Raw genomic sequence first — 24,073 nt, forward strand, 5'->3', positions numbered from 1 at the left:
TGCTTGACGTCAAGAAATTTGAATGTCTGTATATTGAATTACAAGTCACCTTCCAGTTCATGTCTACTGAGATAGTAACCGTAGTTATATATGTTTCTCGTCTGTTAATTATCCTCGCCCATGAAGATGACAATAAAAGTAACGAGATCGGTGACTATATACTAGTCTGAATAACTTGCAATGAACCAAGATATGACACATTGTTTTGCATACATTAAAAGAGTGGACAGGAATCTATCCAATCAGAAACAATGAGAATTTATCAGTAAAAAGGGATCAGCAGATAGCCGTTTTATAACAACAGGCGATTCATCTCTACACTCCTCTTATAGAGATTCCACTCTGTCGAAGTCATGTTTCCCACTAATTTAGCATACTTAAATCTTTTCTATATTACAACGGGCTAGAATGGAGTATTTCATATCTTAGTACATAGACGTTGACGTAAAGCGCTATTCAATAAACAAAAAACATCGACTTCTATCAATCAATACCTATGAAATATTTATACAAAATTCCAGCACCTTTTCAAGTAAAAATCAATATGCACTAATCATACATGCCCATACATGGACGTCTATCAATACATCTTGTATATCACCGTGTTCAGACTTCAGGTATAGCGGATCCTGGTAATGAATACATAATTGCGCTCAAACGTTCTTAGTAAATATTGATTTTACAAAGGTGTCTAATGCATTCAGTTTCATCGCTAGCCGCTATTTGTATATAAATATTGCTGGAATAATTTACTGTTTTGTTTTATTTATTAACGCTCGCCTTTGCTTTCATTCAAATCGGTAAAATTATGATGCTTTGTAATTGGGGTTCAAACAAATGATAAAAATAACGAAAATTCTTGCTGGATTACCTTTGATACTTCTCACAAGACCTTCCGCTTAAGTTAAGGACGTCTAAAATGATTCATCTCTAGAGAATATTGTACCGTCTTAGTTTTCTATTCGTTTAGCCCCAAGCATTCATACAATATTAGTGGGTTCATAATTTGCTGTTGCTTTGTCGCTACAATGTGATTTGTACAATCCTGTGTTTTGATGACGACAGTGCTCGTTTTTTTCTGGTCGATGCCATGCGATTTCTATCATCTATATATTGGCTAATATTTCCTGGTGACGTCAAACAATTTATAGTTGTGTGCGTATCTGAGTGCTATTTCTTAGTAACACAATTGGAATACTATAAACAATACCTCGACAGAACCAGATATATAGTTAATATTGACCTGTAAACACGAGGTTTATTGTTAATAATTGATGTGACGTAAAAATAAATAATCATATATTTACATCTTTTCATGTACAAATCCGCTATTTGATTGAAATTTTAGTTCTACCATTATTTAATCGGGGAATGTTTTGTATTTGATTAAACTATGAAAGACATTCAGAAAGGAATATACTTGGTGGATCGGGATGGGGTTGACCTATCAAACTTTTTAAATTAGAACGGGGTTGTCGTCAGAGGGATCCTGTATCGTCATATATTTTCATGTTATGTGCTGAAATTATGTCGAAATTTTTTAGAAAACAATATAAATACAAATGGATCTCTTGACTTTAAATGAACTTATCCTAGACCAAGGTAGTATGGATTGGCAGAACAAAAACATTCAGCAAAAGCACTTGCTAAAAGATTGCCTTATAATAGGATAGTACACTTTTCGTTTTATTGGACATAGACTATAGCGGTTATCAGAAAATATGGCGTGACGTCACGCGGAGTTTACATCCGGGTCCCCAAAGGTACAACAACAGATTAGCCACAATGGCTACCGATGCAAATGATAGCAAGCACTTCAACACTTTCGACGAAGATAGCATACATGGAGCTTCTTTAAGAGGAAAGAAACTAGAAGGGCTTACAAAAGCAGCTCTTTTACAATGGCTACGTTGCAGAAGCAGAGCAAGTTTGAAAGGAGGAAAGGCAGATTTAGTAGATTTACACAGAATTATTAAACCAAGTTTTGACAAAAGCTTGCAAAACTGAAGTCTTTAATATCGGTTTGGAATAACAGAAAACGTACACCAATAGGTTGAATATTTGTAATCGGATCTCTACTCATATCTCATTTCAACCATTTATTTACATCTCTTCCTAATCCTGGTGACTTGTGTATATCTAAATATCAAACAAATAAACAATATATTGTTTAATTTTCTATAGAAAGGTTAACTTGATCAAATGAAAAGAGATACATTTATTATCATAAAAGGTCATGAAGAAGGGGGCTTTAAAATGATACATCTAAAACAATATATAACCACCCTTTAAGCAACTTTGGTCAACCGGATATATAGTTAATTGGAAATGTTATTTGATAAACAAAAATTACCAAATACTGCAATTAAGAAATTGAAAGATGCAAACAAAATGTAAAAATCTCTTTCGGAAAGGTGTCTTGGAGGCCTGTTATAAAAACTGTCACTGCAAGCAAGATATACAAAACAAATATTAGTGAAAATCAAATATGTTAAAGCATGAATCAAAAAAGTTATATACAATAACTCGTGGTACAAACATGTGGTATAAATTGTCTATACACTTGCTAAAATGACAGATCTTTAACAGCTGTGAAGAATTCGGTGAAAAATTCAACATTTATTCTATTTTTTTGATGTTATAAAAGTCTAAAAAAAAAAGCTATATATCAGTTTACAAAGAGAAAATGACGAAGCTTTGATTCAGAAAAAAATATACCTCAATATACCCTACAATCTCAAATTGATTCTAAGAAGTTAAAAAGCAGCTCTGGAAATATGTAAAATGATAATTAAAAATTAAGTTAAACCCATTGCCCAAAATAAATGGAATACAAATTTCAATATTGATGAAGATACATGGAAAAATATATAAATATCCTTTCAATACCTGTACCAGTTCAAACTACAATGCCTAAACAACAGAATAAATCACAGAATGCTTACAACAAACACATTTTTATTTCATATCGGTAAATTGGTAAATCCAGAAAACAATAACACATATATTATGAAATTTGGAAAAGGTATATAATTTGATTGAAAATTTAAAAATTATCATTATTACTTAAACGACTTCGATTCGATAAACAAGAATTAATATTCGGCAAGCAGATTAATATACATACAAAATTTTACATGGATAATTTAACAAGTCTCATGATAAAGCAATACATATATAAAATACATATTTGAAATTGACAAATCTAGAATATAATTTTTAGATTTAGAGATTGAATTGATATACCCAATCATTTTTAATCAGAATAGCAATTCATGTTACTTTACATGTAAATTTTGAAGTTAAGAATACCCATTTTTTCACCCTTTTTTTAGCCAGATTTAACGCTTCATATAAAAGTTCTGCTGACAAACCTTTTAAGATACTTTGCAGATCAAAATGGAAAAGGTTTGTCTTTGGTCAGTGTGCTTACTTATTTGTCCTGAACTGAAAGTTGTTATTTTTCAATTTTTCGGAAAAATATTTTTAAGTGCTCCGGTCTCATTAAAATGTGAAAATAAATGCAAAACCTGTGTAGTTTCTCACTTTGTTATTTATTCTTTTCATTATAATGAACATTGTAAAGTTTTACAGCAAAAAATAATTAGAAACATTCAAAGTTGCCAACGCAATGATAGTTTAAGTTCAAACAGTTCAGTTCAAAAATGTTAAATTTGAGCCATGCACAAAATGTAAGAAACAGCCATTTCCAAAAAGCGGGCTGAAGTTAGCAGCGGATTCGTTATTCGAATCCCCAATAATATATATATTATTAGACACATACTAACATGTAACTGAATCCCCAATCCACTGCTGCAGCGGATTCGTTATTTGAATCCAAACGTCAAAATGTCAATAAAAAGAAATATCATTTAAACATAAAAAAAATTGAATCCCCAATTCGCTGCTGGCAGCTTATTCGTTATTGGCAGTGGATTCGTTATTTGAATACGAACATCAAAATATCAATTAAGGGAAATATCAATTAAACATAAAGAACTGAATCCCCGATCCGCTGGCAGCGGATTCGTTATCCGAATCCCCAATAACGAATAACGAATCCGCTGATAACTTCAGTCCGCTTTTTCAAAATGACCGCTATATGGACCAGTTTTATATGCCAGATCGGAACGAGACTTCAACGTGACTAAAACCTCAGAAAAAGTATATCTTTAAGAATTGTATCGAATTTGAATTGAAAGGACGCAAAATTCTAGTCTCTAAAAATAATAGTAGAAAGCAAATTCCGATCAACACAGAAATACAGCGCTGGCTTCAGATTAAACATTTGAACAAAATACTAATTCTTTAGATTAACTACTATCTGACCTAGGTTTACATTGTCTTTGTTTTATCCCTTATGTCCCCTTTAACAAATTATCACTGTAACAACCTTATTGTGGGGTTGGCACCATTTAAACTTTGTTTGGTTCGCTGGCATTTTTATTAACAGTGATTGGTAACTTGGTATCTGTGACGTCATCATTTGAAGAGGTAACACTGGAACATGAATTTCAAACAAAATAGGATCAATACAATCAGAGATATCTGAATGTTCACACGGGATTATTGGATCGACAAGACAAGCGTATGAGAGAAACTTCACAGTACAACATAACAAACCATTCTGATCCATCTAAGTTACTTCACTTCGTTTTGCTCTGTCAGTAATAGCGATAGTTTGACAGCCGATGGGAACCAAGAATTCTGACCATTGGCTACTCGTGGACGCACTTAACACGAAATTATATTTCTCATGGATAAATAAATTCACATCATAACTACACGAGCTTCAAAATACTATCTATCTCAAACTTTACTGTAACCAGCTTACTAATAAAAACATCTATTTGTAGCCGTCTTAGATAATACTAGTATATGTTTATATCAACAGTGTTGTGTTTCATGGGGGTATAACACATGCGCTGTTGTTTGGTATGTTTTACTTTATTCAGAGCCAACCCAATACTACACTTAGTATAGTGTGTACGTGTAACAGGGCGTTTCTACAACGAGTTAAGGTAAGTTGTATTGTAAGGACTTTGTACCGATCAAAAACTACACCTGTGTATGTAAAATAAAGTTATATTTATAACGTATTAATAGTGTATTAATATTTCATCTCACAAATGTGTTTGCAGATGTTAGGACGGACACTCACATTTATCTAATTGTTTGATAATCATTGTTAAGATGACTGATTTTAGGGCTATAAATAAGTAGTGGTTATTTACAATTAAATCGCTTCTCGAATGTTGAAATTTGTTTTACGATGGGTTTTGTGTGGGGAGGTGGGGGTAACAGTGTTACTGACCTGTAGGTTTAGGAAGGGGAAGGCAGGGTGTAATTGTTTGTGCTATAATGCGTATCTCCATATCAGATCAGTATTCATCAATTATCTTACAAATGAACATTTCAGGCTAAATTAAAAACTTGCGTCAGTGAAGTATAAGATAGAATATATATCTCGCTGTGTTATATCCTTTATATGTTGCTTCGATCTTTAAGGGACTGCAACTATCTCTTCAATCGACATTATTTTGAGAAATTTGATGAAATATATCTTCGGTTTACTTAATGGAATGTAAAACTGAATATCGCTGCCTATGTCCAAACCGTAGACAGATGGGCATTAGCCAAGGTCCGGTCATTCATATTTACACTTGATGATCGGTTGTCTGCTTACTCTAGCGGTAGACGTTTGGTGTGTTGTTTTAATTTACGGCAGGTCTATCAAGCATCGTAAACTTCAGCTTAATCAATTCAAGCGGTAGATGATGTTTATCTTTTCATGTAAGGGACATTAATTCAACAGTTTTATAATCCAAGCGTAAAGTCGTCGGGCAACTGTAAAAAAAAACTTGTGGGTATGAACCAACTTTAAATAAATATCAATAATATGAATGAAAATCAAGAAAATACAATGACTATTTTGAAGATATATTAAACTTCGCCTCTGCCATTGATGATCCTGGTCTGTGTTACGGAATCATGTATTTCAAAACTAAGGAAACCTCAATTACTCGTTTGTACGTCTCAAAACTGTATCTATTAGACAATTTGAGGAACGCATATTATTGTTTTATTTGATTTACATTATCACATCGAAATATTCTGAAACAAGTCAGGGAATTTCGAAATTAAATCATTATTGAAGTTAAAGAGTTATACAAATTGCACAAGAGTAAATAATACTTTTAAATGTGGATTAAGTAACAGATACATCGGCGAATGATGAATATAAAACTACACCATGTATCTATCTCATATATCTTGTTAGTGACTCCAGGGTACAAAAGTGTAGAAATAAAGAAAGGAAGTAAAAGTTATATACGATGCAGAACTAATGAAAAAACGTCATCTTTAAAACCGCACAACGAAATAGAATATTTTTAGGAGACCCTGATGTTAACTATAACTTCCAAGAAGTAGTTTTTCGATATCCCAACAGTATTTTATGTTTGCCTGTCTGAAGGCGGTCCTGCTCTCTCAGAAGTCATCATCTTTTAATTAAATCATGACATTTAGACAACGCCGTTCACTATATTGTGTTTGAACGGTTTTCCATATTTTGGTACGGCTGTAAATAATGATAATTGGTAACGCTTACTTTATGTCTATAATGAAGGTTTACTCTTGTCATTTGAGCGATTGATTCACCAAGGCTCACATTTCCTCGAATATGTCGTATACATCACTAATTCGAGGCTAAATTGTTTTTTGATGACGCAAAATTTAATTCACTGAACAAATACAAGGTTGATATTTCCATCAGGGATAGCGAGATGTATTCATATGAATGTCATTTGAAGTATTTAGAATATTGTAAACAGTGATGTTAACATATCTCTACTGATACACTGTTCATGTTTCCATTACTTATTTCTATTGCAGAACATCTGAAAATGGGGAACAAAGTCAGCCATCAATTGTTTGAGCCAGGCGCAGACTTCGATGATTGTAAAAGGGTTTTATAGAGTGTCTTATTAACCGACAATGTGGCAAATTAAATATCCAATATATTATATATAGAAGACTAATAATAATTTCAATTTTTATTCCTGATAATAATATAGTTCAGTTATCATATAAAAGATAAGAATATATATATTGCGGAATAAATAAACCCTGTGTAAATAAAATAGGAAGACGAGTGAAAATATTCATCCCAATCGTCAGAGCCTTGTTCAAGAATGGCAACTCAGAATATCAGTGGGCATTTTTCTGTCCACCATCAAGGTAGGGAAATTATTAATTATTTTCAACCCTTAGGTTAAGATTCTTATGCTGCCATACACTCGGCAAGCATCCTGTTTCTTCAACTTAAGAGTCTTTCCACTAAGGTTGAAATCCCCCAGTCTCACCCCATGGGACAAAAGAGCCTTTTATAATCACTAACTTCATTCTTATTAGGTAGTAGATTATTACACAGTTTGTTTGTATTCAGTTGCTGTTCCACCACCAGCGCCCCCTACAGAGTTAGAACTTCATTCTAGACAGATCAATCCAGAGGAGCATGTCTACCCATTTGAAAACCTTGTGTTTGAAGGAGGCGGCATCAAGGGAATGGCTTATTGTGGGGCTGTTCGTGTAAGTTTCAATGAAGCATTGAGAAATGACACATGTGGTATCACGTATGTCACAATGAACTAGAATTATTATCCAATGTGAGGTTGATTGAATTTGGTAGGTGTTCTGATGTATGGAAGTTGATGGCAAATCTGGTATAACATATCCTCGATGTATAGATATAATCAGACTAAAGTTTGTCTGCTTTTTGCACTGACACAACGGCCTGTCTTTTTGGTATTTGCTGCAATAAATCACTAACGAACTCCACTTACAGGCCCTAGAAGACATTGGCGTGTTTCCACAGATCAAACGCTTTGCGGGGACAAGCGCCGGAGCTATAACTGCCGCGCTCCTGTCGGTTGGGTACAATTCACACGACGTTGAAAAATTTATGAGGAATGATATGTCAAAGAATTTCATGCTAGGTTTGTATAAGTCTGCTTTTAAGAATACGTTGACAATTTTATAATCCAGATAAACAAAGTGAAAACTTGAACACTGTCAAAGGAAATCTAGTTATTGTGTGTATTACTGGTCGCCCATTTCTCTATGTATGGAAGCTTTAGATGAATTGCTTAAGAAATTAATTGTTGTGGATGTCATCGCGATCGGTTGACCAATAACTAGTCATCTCCTTTCCAAAATAAATAAACCTATCGTCCACACCGCGTTGTTATCTGTCAACACCATCAGGAATTCATTCTCAGACAGTCTATGATATATTTAAGCTTTTAGGAACAACACTTCCTTTATTTATTCTTTGTAATTCTTAATGATTGTGAAAAAGTTAAAGAAATGTATAACATCATTTATAGGTTATCACATTATAATAGCTGTCGGTAATATAGCCAAAACAACAATTATAAGTTATCATATTATCGTAACTGTCAATGATAACGACATATGACAATTTAGAAGTTATAATTTTTTTTTTATTTATGTCGGTAATATAAGCATAATACCACTCACAGGTTATCAAATCGTATAACTCAAGATAATATCGATATCATAGTTTAATATTTGTGTGAAATATGCTCATCCAAAGAAATGGGCATTTTCTCATATGGCTACCGTGCCTACAGTACTTAATAGAAATTATTTGTTATACACGTGTGATATAACCCATCTGTGTTGAAATTGTTTGATTCCGTGTGAAATGTATTTCTACGCCTGGAAACGACCTACTTTTTTTACTACGAAACGTACAAAAAAACATCACATGTCAATCGTCGTTACTTACAATTACAGCACTGTACACAACGCTGCACACGAACAAAACTGTCTCCAGAATTTTTTCCAACACCAGAACAATCACACTGTCTTCGACACACAACCTGACTCTTAACCAATAAATCGGCCACAACTCTCACCTTTTATTGCAGTTTGAACCCAAAGTTTGGTGGAAACAAGTTAATTTACTTACAAAAGATTTCTAGGCTAAATCAAGACAATGAGTATATGACTTTCATCAAAAATGAATTTCAAATTGAGTTTATTTTCTTAATAGTTCTTGCAAGTACGTGTGTACTTAAGCTACATTGTGTTTAGTGATGCCAAAACACGGCGATGATCAGTTAATCGATTTATTTTTAAAAGTATCATCAATCTGATATGAATGGAAAACTGACACATTCTCTGTATATATAATGACAGACTAGATAACGGGAGTCTCTTTTAATGATATACACATCGCACGTAATTTAAAACATTGTTTAGATACATTATAAGCGTTTAAAGTATATAAAGAAGAAAACGGCCTGAGTTTAGCTGTTATCTTGACAGGAGCTTTAGCTGTGCGTAAGAGTCATTTTCAAATTTATTGTCTTCTCTTTGTTAGTGTGCCGGTAAAAAGCCATTTATAAGAGTTTGTTGACATACGATTTAGGGCTGACACGTACAAAGGTATCTAGCGGTATTGTTGTGAAAAACATTTCCCTTTTTTTAGAAGAAAATATATCGGTCATGTACATGTACCTTAATATTATTAAGTAAGAGTAATGCATCCAGTTACCCTCATATATTTTGATAGTGGACTATGTACCGCACATAGATCATGTACTACATTAATACTAGTGACATGTTGTCCTTGTAACAAATTGGTACTCGTCAAAATGTGTTAATTATGTAACCAATTAGTATTGGTCATTATTTGTTGACTATGTAACTAATTAAGTCTGGTCACAATGTGTAGAAAATATAACGCATTGATAATAATTATAATGTGTAAATCATACATCTCATTAACACTGGTCATGATGTGTAGACTGTGTAGTTATAACGTGTAAATCATGTACCCATCGATACTAGTTATAATGTGTAGACCATGTATACGTACCCATCGATACTAGTTATAATGTGTAGACCATGTACCCCATCGATACTAGTTATAATGTGTAGACCATGTACCCCATCGATACTAATTATGATGTGTAGACCATGTACCCATCGATACACGTTATAAAGTGTAGACCATGTACCCATCGATACAAGTTATAATGTGTAGACCATGTACCCCATCGATACTAATTATAACGTGTAGACCATGTACCCCATCGATACTAGTTATAACGTGTAGACCATGTACCCATCGATACACGTTATGATGTGTAGACCATGTACCCCATCGATACTAGTTATAACGTGTAGACCATGTACCCATCGATACACGTTATAACGTGTAGACCATGTACCCCATAGATACACGTTATAACGTGTAAACCATGTACACATCGATACTAGTTATAATGTGTAGACCATGTACCCCATCGATACTAATTATAATGTGTAGACCATGTACCCATCGATACACGTTATAAAGTGTAGACCATGTACCCATCGATACAAGTTATAATGTGTAGACTATGTACCCCATCGATACTAATTATAATGTATAGACCATGTACCCGATCGATACTAATTATAATGTGTATACCATGTACCAATCGATACTAGTTATAATGTGTGGACCATGTACCAATCGATACTAATTATAACGTGTAGACCATGTACCCATCGATACACGTTATAACGTGTAGACCATGTACCCATCGATACACGTTATAACGTGTACACCATGTACCCGACCGATACAAATTATAATGTGTAGACCATGTACCCGACCGATACTAATTATAATGTGTAGACCATGTACCCGATCGATACTAATTATAATGTGTAGACCATGTACCAATCGATACTAATTATAATGTGTAGACCATGTACCCCATCGATACACGTTATAGCGTGTAGACCATGTACCCCATAGTAACTAATTATAATGTGTAGACCATGTACCAATCGATACTAATTATAATGTGTGGACCATGTACCAATCGATACTAATTATAACGTGTAGACCATGTACCCATCGATACACGTTATAACGTGTAGACCATGTACCCATCGATACACGTTATAACGTGTACACCATGTACCCGACCGATACAAATTATAATGTGTAGACCATGTACCCGACCGATACTAATTATAATGTGTATACCATGTACCAATCGATACTAGTTATAATGTGTGGACCATGTACCAATCGATACTAATTATAACGTGTAGACCATGTACCCATCGATACACGTTATAACGTGTAGACCATGTACCCATCGATACACGTTATAACGTGTACACCATGTACCCGACCGATACAAATTATAATGTGTAGACCATGTACCCGACCGATACTAATTATAATGTGTAGACCATGTACCCGATCGATACTAATTATAATGTGTAGACCATGTACCAATCGATACTAATTATAATGTGTAGACCATGTACCCCATCGATACACGTTATAGCGTGTAGACCATGTACCCCATAGTAACTAATTATAATGTGTAGACCATGTACCAATCGATACTAATTATAATGTGTAGACCATGTACCCATCGATACAAGTTATAACGTGTTGACCATGTACCCCATCGATACTAATTATAATGTGTAGACCATGTACCAATCGATACTAGTTATAACGTGTAGACCATGTACCCCATTGACACTAATTATAACGTGTAGACCATGTACCCCATCGATACTAGTTATAATGTGTAGACCATGTACCCGATCGATACTAATTATAATGTGTAGACCATGTACCCATCGACACTAATTATAATGTGTAGACCATGTACCCGATCGATACTAGTTATAATGTGTAGACCATGTACCCCATCGATACTAATTGTAATGTGTAGACCATGTACCCGATCGATACTAGTTATAATGTGTAGACCATGTACCCGATCGATACTAATTATAATGTGTAGACCATGTACCAATCGATATTAATTATAATGTGTAGACCATGTACCAATCGATACTAATTATAATGTGTATACCATGTACCCCATCGATACTAATTATAATGTGTAGACCATGTACCCCATCGATACTAGTTATAATGTGTATACCATGTACCCATCGATAATAATTATAATGTGTAGACCATGTACCAATCGATACTAATTATGTGTAGACCATGTACCCATCGATACTAATTATAATGTGTAGACTATGTGCCAATCGACACTAATCATAATGTGTATACCATGTACCCGATCGATACTAATTATAATGTGTATACCATGTACCCGATCGATACTAGTTATAATGTGTATACCATGTACCAATCGATACTAGTTATAATGTGCAGACCATGTACCCGATCGATACTAATTATAACGTGTAGACCATGTACATATCGATACTAATTATAACGTATAGGCCATGTGCCCGATCGATACTAATTATAACGTGTAGACCATGGATTGTGTTAACGAAGGATCAGTCCTGTAGCACTAGCGATCCCTTTAATTATAAAAGCAACGTTTCTTTGAGTGATGATGGAAAGATAATGTATCCAAAACAGTACAGTAATTACGCCTTTTATCCAATAAAAGATCATGAAGTCTTATGGGTCTGCTTATGAGATCTGCAGGTCATATACGTTTGAACATTTGAATAAAGGATGTCTCTGGCAGTCCAATTCTATGAATAGTGATCAGTAAATAAACGATAGGCTTTTGAATTATTTAATTGCCATCCATGAGTTCATTAATCGGATAGCAATGCCAATTAATAAATACATGTATGGGATATATTTTAATACTATCTACACATTAACTGTTACCCAAATGCTATACATTGTGCATAGCTTCCTTAGAATAAAGACTATCAGGATAATGTTCCTGCAATGAGCCTATACATGATATCCGTTACTTTATCAATACATTTACTTTTTGTGTGTTTCGTCAATTTAAGTAGACTTAAGTCTTAACTTTCAATTTTGATGTTAGATTGAATACAGAGATTATTTGTTTGAACTCTGGGGTTAAGTTGTCTCTATTTTCTGTTTCTTGTCATTTATCTTACTTTGAATTACCTTTAGACCAATGTAAAGTTCACTAGCTCTCATAAATCTAAGGTCGTAATTTAGCTAGTTGAATCATGTCTACAACGGATTGTTCTACAGGTTTTTTTTTATTGAACCGCTATATCTATGTTCATTTTTACCGTTCATTGAGTGCATGGCCGGTAGGGCGAAAGTGATTCGTAAGTGTTCCCAAATTTGAGATTCAATATTTGTCGTCTTTCGACATAACTACTTTATTTCTATCACTCACTTGGATCTACCTCATTTTTTTTAAGCCGTAAGTTGAGTTCTTGCCGATGAAGGCTATGGGCTTCTTCATTGTCAGAATGTTAATGTGACCAGTTGTAGTATAGGAGCAAGGTCTTATTCCTGTAAATCTGCACTAATCACCAATTACAGTCTTTAACTAAGTACCTCGTACTGTAGATGTAAGTAATATGTAACAGTAAAATACTGGTCATAATTAATTAACATCACTGCAGTTTTTTGATAACGCGTTGAGAAGACTGTTTTGATCACTTGACAATTCACGCTTAATGTACACTAAATAAAATATTTTGAGGCCACAACACTGACCCCCCTTTTTTAAAACGTTTTTATTTAAAAAAAAAAATTTTCTACTTTTTTTTTAGAATAAATGGCAGTAGGGAAATTTTGGAACAAAAATGTCATGTCAGTTTTCCCTAACATTCGTACACATAATTGTATATACACACACACACACACACACTGTACAATTAAAAAATACAGTATAGAACATGGATACAAAAAAAGACATAATAAAAATGAAAGCATGGAACTTAATTTAGAAAGTGGTCTCAGGATAGGAAAATATTTCACGAATAACCAAAATAGTTATTGAATAGCACAAGGTTCTACATATCAAGTGCACAAAATTCCAGGCAGATCCAATATTTCCCCCGAATTTCTCCATTTAACGAGAAATATGGTTTTAAATGTATCAGTTCTATTGTTTATGATGTACTTCTGCACATTTATGGAATTGCACTTCTGATTTTTTATTGAATTGTACTTCTGAATATTTATTGTATTAGTGTGGGCCCTTGTGGATAAGGAGGAGTGCAAACATATATCCATTTTGAATTCCACTATATTACTGCGATAATAATTTCCAAACAGGAACGTATCATTATTGAAATTGAATTGTATACACAAAACATTTATCAAAACGTTTTTAAAAAGTCGTGTTTCTAGTTCAATGTTTCAAGTAACTCTGGTACACATTAAGTATTAAACTATGTAATTGTTCTCTGTATTGAAACAAAGGTATTATTTTGTGTTTTGAATTATTAAAGATTGATAAGGTACTTGATATTACTGAAACCAAATGTTGTCCCCATTCCCCCCTCCCCTGTAGGATAAAGGTGTAAAGATATGTTTAGATATCTAGTTATATATGGACATTGTATTTCTACGGTGAACAACTCATGTTGAGATATGTATCTCTTTATAACATATCTTTGAAATTGAAGAAAATATACTTGGATGTTATATAACTGCCTTAATTCGTGAAAGTTATATACGTTGCTGTAATGTTTGATTACCTTCTGGAAAGCAAACCTGTTTTCAAGTTTCAAAATTGATTTGTTTTGGTTTTATTTGATATATATTTTGGGTCCAATATTAATCATGCATGAAAAACGTCCTTCCAAAATTTACTTTTGTATTTAAAAAAAACATTTTGATATATAATCACTATAATATATCACTATCCAGATCAGCATATGTATTTATAATTCACTGCCATTTACTATTAGTTGAAAACAATCTTCTTACCCTTGTTAATCAGTGTTTAATTACTGAGTGAAAACTCCATCCAGGTAAGGTAGTAGTATCAAAAGGTTATATAACTGTAAATTTTAAAGAGAGTTGATAACATACACTATCCCTCTGGGTGTAACAGTTTTATTTATCAAAAATTACTCTTGAAATGAAGTGCAGGTCAATATGGACTTAGTCCTGTATCAATTTTGGTAGCTTACAACGCTAGAGGTGGCCCTGGTTGGACACTGTGTTATACAGTATGTCATCTATCGGCACGTTATTTCTTCGGCTGACACTGCCAAGGTCGGAATCAGTCCGACGGGACAATTGTGAAAAACAAACAACCGCTCCCTTAAACTTGTGGCCCACAGCGACTGTTACCTCATCAGTATGTTTCGTCAAAGCGAAAATGATTGATGACTTTGCTGGTTCTTGATTTTCAATTTCGTACGAAAACGTCAATGACTATGACATATGGGCGGCACCACTGAGACTGTAACTTTGGGCTACTACCTCTCATTCTAGCATCAGTGAACAGGTAAATGAATTCCCCTAGATTGTTAGAAGTTTGGTTTCTTCGAAAATCATGATGAGTATTCTTTAGTCGTGCTGAATCTATAAAAGCTTTGTGCTCCAGCTGGATGAAGGCTTGCATAAAATGATCAAGGTTCTTCAAATAATGCCCCAGTTCTGGTGTTTCCTTTTTTGGAGTGCCCAAATATCATATCTTGTTGATGTATACCCATGTCCCCGTTGTAATACTTATTACAGTATACGTACCATTTCCCTGTTGTAATACTTGTTACAGCATAAGGACCATGTCTCTATTGTAACTTTTCTTACAGTATACGGACCATGTTCAAAATTATAACACTCAATTTAACATACGGACCATATCCCCGTTGTTATTCTTATTATAGCATACTCTCCCAGTTGGATTAAAACCGTTTTAATAGTGTGTATCCTTTTCAGATGGATCGTTTGTCTGGAGGTTGTTTACATTCATACCAAGATTCGTCTTCGGTTATGGATTAAGTCCTGCGTCACAATTTAACAATTGGCTTGGTGAGAGGTTCAGGGAAAAAACTGGAAGTGCTGATATCACGTTTGAACAAGTATGAATTGGAAACCTTTTGGTATATGCCCCATCACTTATACCCTATGACTTTGGTCAAAATGTATGTCTGATGGTATACAAATTAGAATATTAAAATTACATTTTATTCAAATTGACTTATAAAATTATTGCATATTTATATATTTCATATCACTGTTCATACGTTTTACTGGTCCTTTTTGTGATGAAGGAGACAGAGGGTTGTCAACATACGTCACACATAATATTCTAAAGTCTCATCGCATGCATCACCGTCCACCTAGTTTCTCGGCTCCTAAAAGGGTTTTCTTAACAATTTGTAACCAGATACAAATTGATAATTTATTTTGTGATCACTCTTAATCATCTCTCTTATTCAGCTAATGTAAGACGTGGTAATACTATTAGTATTGGCATATATTTTTTCCATTGTTTAGTGGCATTAAGTAACATCGAAATCGACATGAGTGTTAGATTATTTATTCCACGATAATCCTAAATTTATGTCGACATCTTTGTTTACAATGCTTTGTCCGGACGTCGAGGTGTATACTGTATCGGACTCTCAGTTAGTCACAGTTATATTTTGAAATAGAATTTTCTACAGAAAACGATAAGATACGGATTAATATTCATCCTATCGGAATACTATGCACATATGTTAATCATCATGATGATAGAAGAAATACTGTTTACAGCTTTACAACACCAGTGGAAAAGAACTCTGCGTCGTTGTTACAAATGTCAACAACATGGCCGAAGAGTACTGTCACCCTAAAACAACACCGGATATGCCTGTTAGACTCGCTGTGCGCATGTCCATGTCGATTCCAGGTACATACTTATCTTAGGCTGTATGCCAGTTTGTTTTTGATTTGATTAATACTAATGTATGTTCCCTGTTCTTATCTATTTTGACGTTTACCAGATTGAAATAGACTACCATCATCAAAACTACTCAACTTTCTTTCTGGTAGTTAATACTGTAAAGTTGTAAAATAATTTCACGAGGCTAATATTTAGAGGTTGCATAAGTTGGACCTAGATCACGGGTATTAAATTCCTTGTAAAGATGAATACTCGCTAGGGTCTAATGAATATTGTGTTATTATGTAACAGGCATGTTCCAAGTGGTGAAGTACAGCCACAATCCACAGTCTCCATCCAGCATGTACATTGACGGAGGAGTTCTTTGTAACTACCCGATACATTGTTTCGATGGTAGGTAATGATATCGACCTCTATTTATCTTGTCATAGAGAAGAAATCTTCTCTTCTCAGTGATGGAATTTCAAATCGTGTATAAGATAACGGTAAACTATTCCAGTACATGTCCCCCCCCCCCCCCCCCCCACCCGCCCGAAGAAAAAAAAAAAAAAAAACTTTGGTGGACGAAACTTTTTTTCAATATTGCATGGATGATTGTACCTATTTGGCTTTCTGGTGAAGCAGCGAGGTACGGTGTTCAAATGATATTTTAAACAATATTTTTACATTGTAAAAAAGAAATAAATGTGCCATGTTTCCATTCAACAAGTAGAATATAAAACCCCTTAAAGTTAGCTACATGCACTACCAAACAAACACAAAAATCGAAGATAAATTCGGTGTCCGTCCAGTAAACTACTAAAACTGTATTTATGAGGGCATCTTGATATGTATTGCTAAAAATTCGATAATAAACGCACCCCCTCCCCCCAATTGACGCCCAATCTTCATATGATATTCCAGTGGGAAACGAAATAAATGGCATGGAAACGCTTTGAAAGGTGACAATAAATTAAGAATCGTCTGAATATTCAGGCAAGCAGTATTTACAATCAGCCATTAGCGTATATCTCTCTCACAGGCTGGTGGCTGTCTATGAAGCCAAAAGATGCTTTTATCCGGAGGATGCATGACCTTGACCAACTCCCCGCTATGCTGAGTAAAGCATGCAGGTTTGGAGAGCGGTCCGACAAAACCTTGGGCTTTCTGGTGGTTAGTATGGCTCTGAAGTCAAGAAAAGATTTTACGTATAACACGTATTACATGGCTTTGAGTTACGTTACTTGTGTTTTTCGATTGTGTGTAAATGGAGGAATTAGTATAAGCTATTAGCTTGTTTTCTAATCCTATATGTATACATGTACATGACTTGCATTGAAATGTGTGTACTTGAATGTTAATAAAAATATTGTTCAAACTAATGGAGACCATTAGCTAACTATGGAACGAATCGATATACAAGACATATATGGAACCTCGATAATTCCAATATTTCATTCACGTCATCGTTGAACCTTTATCAGTTAAATCTGACTGAATATTTCAGCAAACACAAGTTAACTTTGTAAATTGTCGTTTCAGTACTCCGAGGCTGAAGCCGACAACTTCAGGTTTTACATTGAGAAACGAACTCCTGTACAATCCCGATCGAAGTCTACACTCAACAGGTATTTTTGATAGATGTTAAAAGTGTTGCCTCACCTCTAAGTATTCGTTGTTATTCACAAGAATAATCAATGATGTACAATAGTAACCAGTCATGAACAATTAACTAATCATAAAAATATATGCAAATACATATTATTCTTTAAGAGAAATATTTCGACAGAAACCTATATAAGAAATTAATAACATCATTATTATGTTTGCTATTCAATAGTTGTAACGACTATTTCAGGCCTTTAGGGTTGAATAACACCTACCTATTGTGGTAGAAAATATAATTTCATTTTAAGGAGCTGCTTGTCTTTTCTTTATAAGTATAATGTAATCAGGGTTAATAAGAATGTTCATAGAGTTTGTGTTATTGATAACTACTTTAAACGAAGCAAGAGTAACAACTATTTAAAATATGAATATTACCATCAAGTATATTGGCATTATTATGGTGGTTGAGTATGTATTATTAATAAGTACGTAAACTCCTGATAATTATTTCATACATGATTTTATGTAATGAGAAAATCTGAATACGATACATTGTTAATGTGATAATTTGTAAATAATGGTTGCGAACTTGTAATCGCTTGCTGGGTTGTTTTAGAAAGCGAAGAGCAGAACTGATTGAGAAAGCCAGAGAACGAAAACGAATTTCTGCTGCTGTCAGTCGCTTTCTTCCTGTAAGGTTTGAAAAGACATACAAATATTTGGTACAACAAATCATTTGTTTTGACACGAAACATTGCCAAACAACAATTGATTATAACGTTAGGCGTAATACCTCTTATACAATTTGTTAAAATTCAACCCTATTGGAAATATCATGCAGAATAACCATAAAATTGTGACCTGATATATTTTCAGATTTGGACTTTGCAATAAATTGTTTTTCTTTCCATTTAAGCTTTTAGAGAGATACGACACAGTCATTGATGGAAAGATCAACGCCCAGGAATTTCAAAACATTTACGTAAGTATATCTACTGATAATGTCCTCTTCCACACAATGATACTAATGTGATGCAGGCCCGCTGATGATTTGGTATAGACGCCTACTTCATATTCCACAACACACATATTAAAGATGATATGTCTTTGATAAATATAATTATAATCGATTAAAAAACGAGAATAGGTCAGTGTGTATATTAGTACAATGCTGAACCTAACATATGTTGCATTATTAGCCCATACATAGTTCTAGCTTTTGATTCAGGGACAGTAGAATCGATAAAAAAGTTGACCCTGAAGAAATTCTAATCAGCCTCTGACCAACCTTTATTTTAAGGACGCTGTTATTGTTTTGTTTTATTTTCATTTGGGTTAATTACACATATTTCTTTATTGTGTGTGCAATTTTTTAAACTGTTGTTGGAAGTATATGCTTTATATATACATGTTCAGATATATACTATCGAAAGAGTATACAAAACTCGTCAAAGAAATTCTTACCCCATTTGTTATCAACTATTAGTGATTGTAGTAATTGTGAACAGGAACACTTTTCTGAAGAGGACAGACATACACTATTTGTTGATCTGGATGGATCCAATGCTGTATTCAAACGGATAGACAAAAACGGCAATGGTCAGGTAGGTTTTACATTATTTTTGTTTCAACCAAATTATCCGTCCCCGGGAGGATAAGCAAATTGCAGATAATTAATTCTCCTCCCCACCTGTCTGTCACTGATCATTGTAAGATTAAAATCAGACGAGTGATTTATTTGAAGAATAATATCAAAGTTAAAAATACAAATATTTGTTCCCATTTGGTGCCTCTCTAAAAGGCCTACAAGAACTCTGCCGGATCAGTAACTTCCCAAATATAGATTGTGATATCCATGACGCCGTGATCATTGTTGTCAATATATTTTTGGGTTTGTATATTAAATGTTTTGGTAACTTTCTGAAAGTATTTCATATAAAAATACACAATAAAGAAAGTATGTGACCATAACCTACTTTATCATTGATTTTGAATCCGTCACTTATTTGACAGAAATTAGATTTATTTTTCTAGTTTGTAAGAACAAAAATACACCATCAAGAACGTATGTTACCTTAACCTACTTTATCGTTGATTTTGAATCCGCCAGAAACAGAAACTAAAAAAATGTCTAGTTTGTAAGAACTTCAACAAAAAATGTTCGTTTTACAACCTCTCACTTTGACTCCCAATTTTCTATGAGCCCACAAAAAATCGGATGTCTTAACTTAATACAATATGCAGCTAATCTTAAAGTATCCTCTTGCAAAATATTAGCCTTATCACTGATTGGCCGTATAAAGGCCCTAATTGGCACAACTCCTTTCAAGTTTAGGAACTTATTGCATTTCAGGAACATTGATGAAACCTGGACTTTTTCCCCTTTATGCTGTATTTTTCTTTCTTTTGCTCGTATATGATGTCGATTTTGAGATAGAATGTTTATATAACGTACGTTACTCCTCTTTTCATTAACTACATCAACTCCCCTCAAGGTGACATTCCAGGAAATAGTGCGATACGTAGATGGGAGAGGTCTGGCTGTCAATCAGAAATACCTCGGATACAAACGGCAGGATGTCACGAGCATCGTGTCATACGCTTCCACAATACTTGGCACTATGCTCCTGAACCTCAAACGACTGCACATGGAGGTACATTGCTTCTTATTTAAACCATTTCCAGATTTACAGTTGGCGATGATATCCCGTTGCCGTTTTTAATACTTAATCAAAATATACGTGAAAAACTTAAAATGTCATCGTATGAATTATATTACAATGAAATATGTTGTTTTCGTGAGAGTAAGGAATGCACATACATGTACTCAAATGAGTTCAAAGTTCGTGGGCGTTACTTACAGTGAAGTTGTCACGATTGATTACCAGAAATGCTAATTACTGTTGAAATTATACATTTACAGCATCGTCCTTCATGGATGTGATAACGTAACAATGATCAGTGATAACAAAAAGAATGTTTCATTTTGCTTATAAAAGATTTAGATGGAAGGTTATGTTATTTCAAAAAACCTTGTTTCCTTTGTTCGCGATCCATCCATGGGCCATTTAGATATATAACGGATAACGGAATTACCGCCGACATCAATGTGTATATTGTATTACAGTATAATGGCATTGTGTTGAAGTATATTACAGTATGATGACATTTTATTGAAGTATTTTACAGTATGATTGCATTGTGTTGAAGTATATTACAATATGATGACATTGCATTGAAGTATATTACAGAATGATGACATTGTATTGAAGTATATTACAGTATGATGACATTGTATTGAAGAATATTACAGTATGATGACCTTGTGTTGAAGTATATTACAATATGATAACATTGCATTAACGTATATTATAGTATGATGATATTGCATTGAAGTATATTACAGTATGAAGATATGTATAAGCTTGTATAACAGTACACTGACCTTGTAGTACAGCATTATAACGTTTTATTAGCACGATAAGCATGTATTACATTATGATGAACTTGAATTACATTATGATGAACTTGTATCACGGTATGATGACCTTGTATTACAGTATGATGACCTTGGGCGTACTGTTGGTATAAACACGGGGCACATTGAAACTGCGGACTTCGACCTTGAAGAAGAAGACATCATCTTTTTGTTGGATGTAAGTTACTTCGGTCACAATATTACAGTGTATAAACTATAGTTAGGAAGATAATCAATAATCCCCATATGATAATTATCATCTATCATGTGTGATACGCCAACATGTTAATGTTATTTACATTAATGAATACGCACCTGTATTTTCAATTCAATTCTTTCAATTTCTTTTTAAAAATGCGCGCGTAGTGAAATTAAATGTGTATCACACTAGCTTTTTTTTTATATCGTTCAGCTGTTCCCCCTTCCTATTTATTTTGACTTTTACATTTAACATATGACTGACTCTCTAAATATGTATCTACTAAATATGGAGATGTTTGATTGGGTTTAATTAGACACTAATACATTCAGTTAATACTATTTCAAAAGAAATTATAATGCACGTGACATTATCAAAAGCATAGGAAAACACATTTTTGACGCAGAATATGTTAAACTGATGTTTGAAATGTAACAGTCAAGATATGTAAAAAAGGCAGATAGCCAATGGTTAATCAGAAGCAACGATTTAATGCTAATGACAATGCAATAGGTTACAAAATACAGTATAGTATCATTTTTTTGTAGAGCATACATTGCTTCCAAAATGAAAATAAGCAATGATAATAGATTTGTTTCTCTTTTCAGCAAGGAAGAAACACAACAATTGATTATCTTAAAATGTATTCAGCGAAGATTAACAAGAAATGAGCTAGGAGGTTCCTATCTGGCAAAAGATGTATAAATTAAATAGAATGATATCAAGTATTACATATCACGGGGAACGTATAGGTATTACTAACGCCATACCGTTTCAGTACAAGACAAATCAGACTTATTAGCAATAATTATTTTAAGTTGGAAAGACTTTTTAGGTGATGTTTATCAAACTATGCAACAAGCTTACTGGTAGCTTAGCTACTGAGGTCGAAAACAAAAAAAGCTCGTCAAAAATAACACAGAATATCACAGAACGTTATTAAACGTATGTTTCGTGTTACAGATACGCATATGTTTATTTTTTAGATCATTTATAACTTTAAGGGGTTCTTGAGATTTTGTAACGATAGTACTGCAATAGTGCATACTTGATCCAGGAAACAGGGAGATAGGTAAAATAGGGACCAGGATATCTTTTACAGTCACCATGAATTCAAAATCATGGTGCTTTATGGGTATCTTTGTGTTCTGTTTAACGTCCTGCATACATAATAAAGTGATTTCTTACTTAGAACTAAATTATGAAGCATGTTCTGTTACAGACTTTCGATAATAAGGTAACCACTTATTGTGTACTTATATATCATGATAGTGTACCAATTGACTTTGTTTCACATGTTTAATACTATTTTCATGTTCGAAAGTTTCCCTACAGCAAAGTGTTTTTCGGAGCTGCCACGATTGGGAGTGCTGGGTCTAACCACTTATGCATACATTTAACCATGTATAAATATTTATCTCTAAAGCTGTCCCTTATGATATGCAAGCATGTAGTCAACGCTTCCCGAATTCAACACACAAGGTTGTATAGTTGTGTAACAATATATTTCAACATATTAAGAAGCTATCATTTTCGACATGATCATCTCGTCTCCTTCATGTTCTACGTCTATATCAATATTGTATTACGTACTTTCTTTGAACAATTGGCATATGAGCTAATTTTACTAGAACACTGTCCATACGAATAAGCAATGCACTGTCACGCTAAATCTGAGTAATAATTGCCATTACTTCTATGCTTATCTACAAGTCAGATAAATGAAGTTATATGGAATTGTGTATGTTGAATCGAGTCCTTATTACCGTCACAATAATGCAAAATTATACTGGATTTCGGGATCATAATGAATGTCAAGGACTCAGCTGACGCTTTCAGCATCAACTTTTAATTTCAACGAAATAAATAATAACACAAGGTTTCGAGAAATTTCGGTTGATAAAGACAAAGGGGAAGGTTTTAAGGTCGACACGTTGAGCTCATTTGGAAATATTATTTCCTTGTGCGATATGAAGTCAGACGTGTTTCCAGCTTGTTGATATGTCCAATGGTTCCACAGTCATAACTATAATTCTCATTATGAGAATGTGACCTTTACCCTGACTTGACCTAGATTTCTACGGTGGGTGTCGTTGATGAACCAGAACAAACTTACATCTCCATGACAGTGTATATATATAT

The 24,073-nt window shown here is 33.8% G+C and overlaps 1 long non-coding RNA gene across 1 annotated transcript; it reads left to right on the forward strand.

Moving 5' to 3' along the window:
• The first annotated feature begins 20,741 nt into the window (after positions 1-20,741).
• LOC117327852 lies at positions 20,742-23,620 on the forward strand. The gene is made up of 3 exons (XR_004532740.1): positions 20,742-20,908; positions 21,815-21,910; positions 22,540-23,620. It is a non-coding gene; the product is annotated as an uncharacterized LOC117327852 (long non-coding RNA).
• The last annotated feature ends 453 nt before the right edge of the window (positions 23,621-24,073 follow it).

This window comes from Pecten maximus, chromosome 5 (assembly GCF_902652985.1).
Source record: "Pecten maximus chromosome 5, xPecMax1.1, whole genome shotgun sequence".
Lineage (NCBI taxonomy): Eukaryota > Metazoa > Mollusca > Bivalvia > Pectinida > Pectinidae > Pecten > Pecten maximus.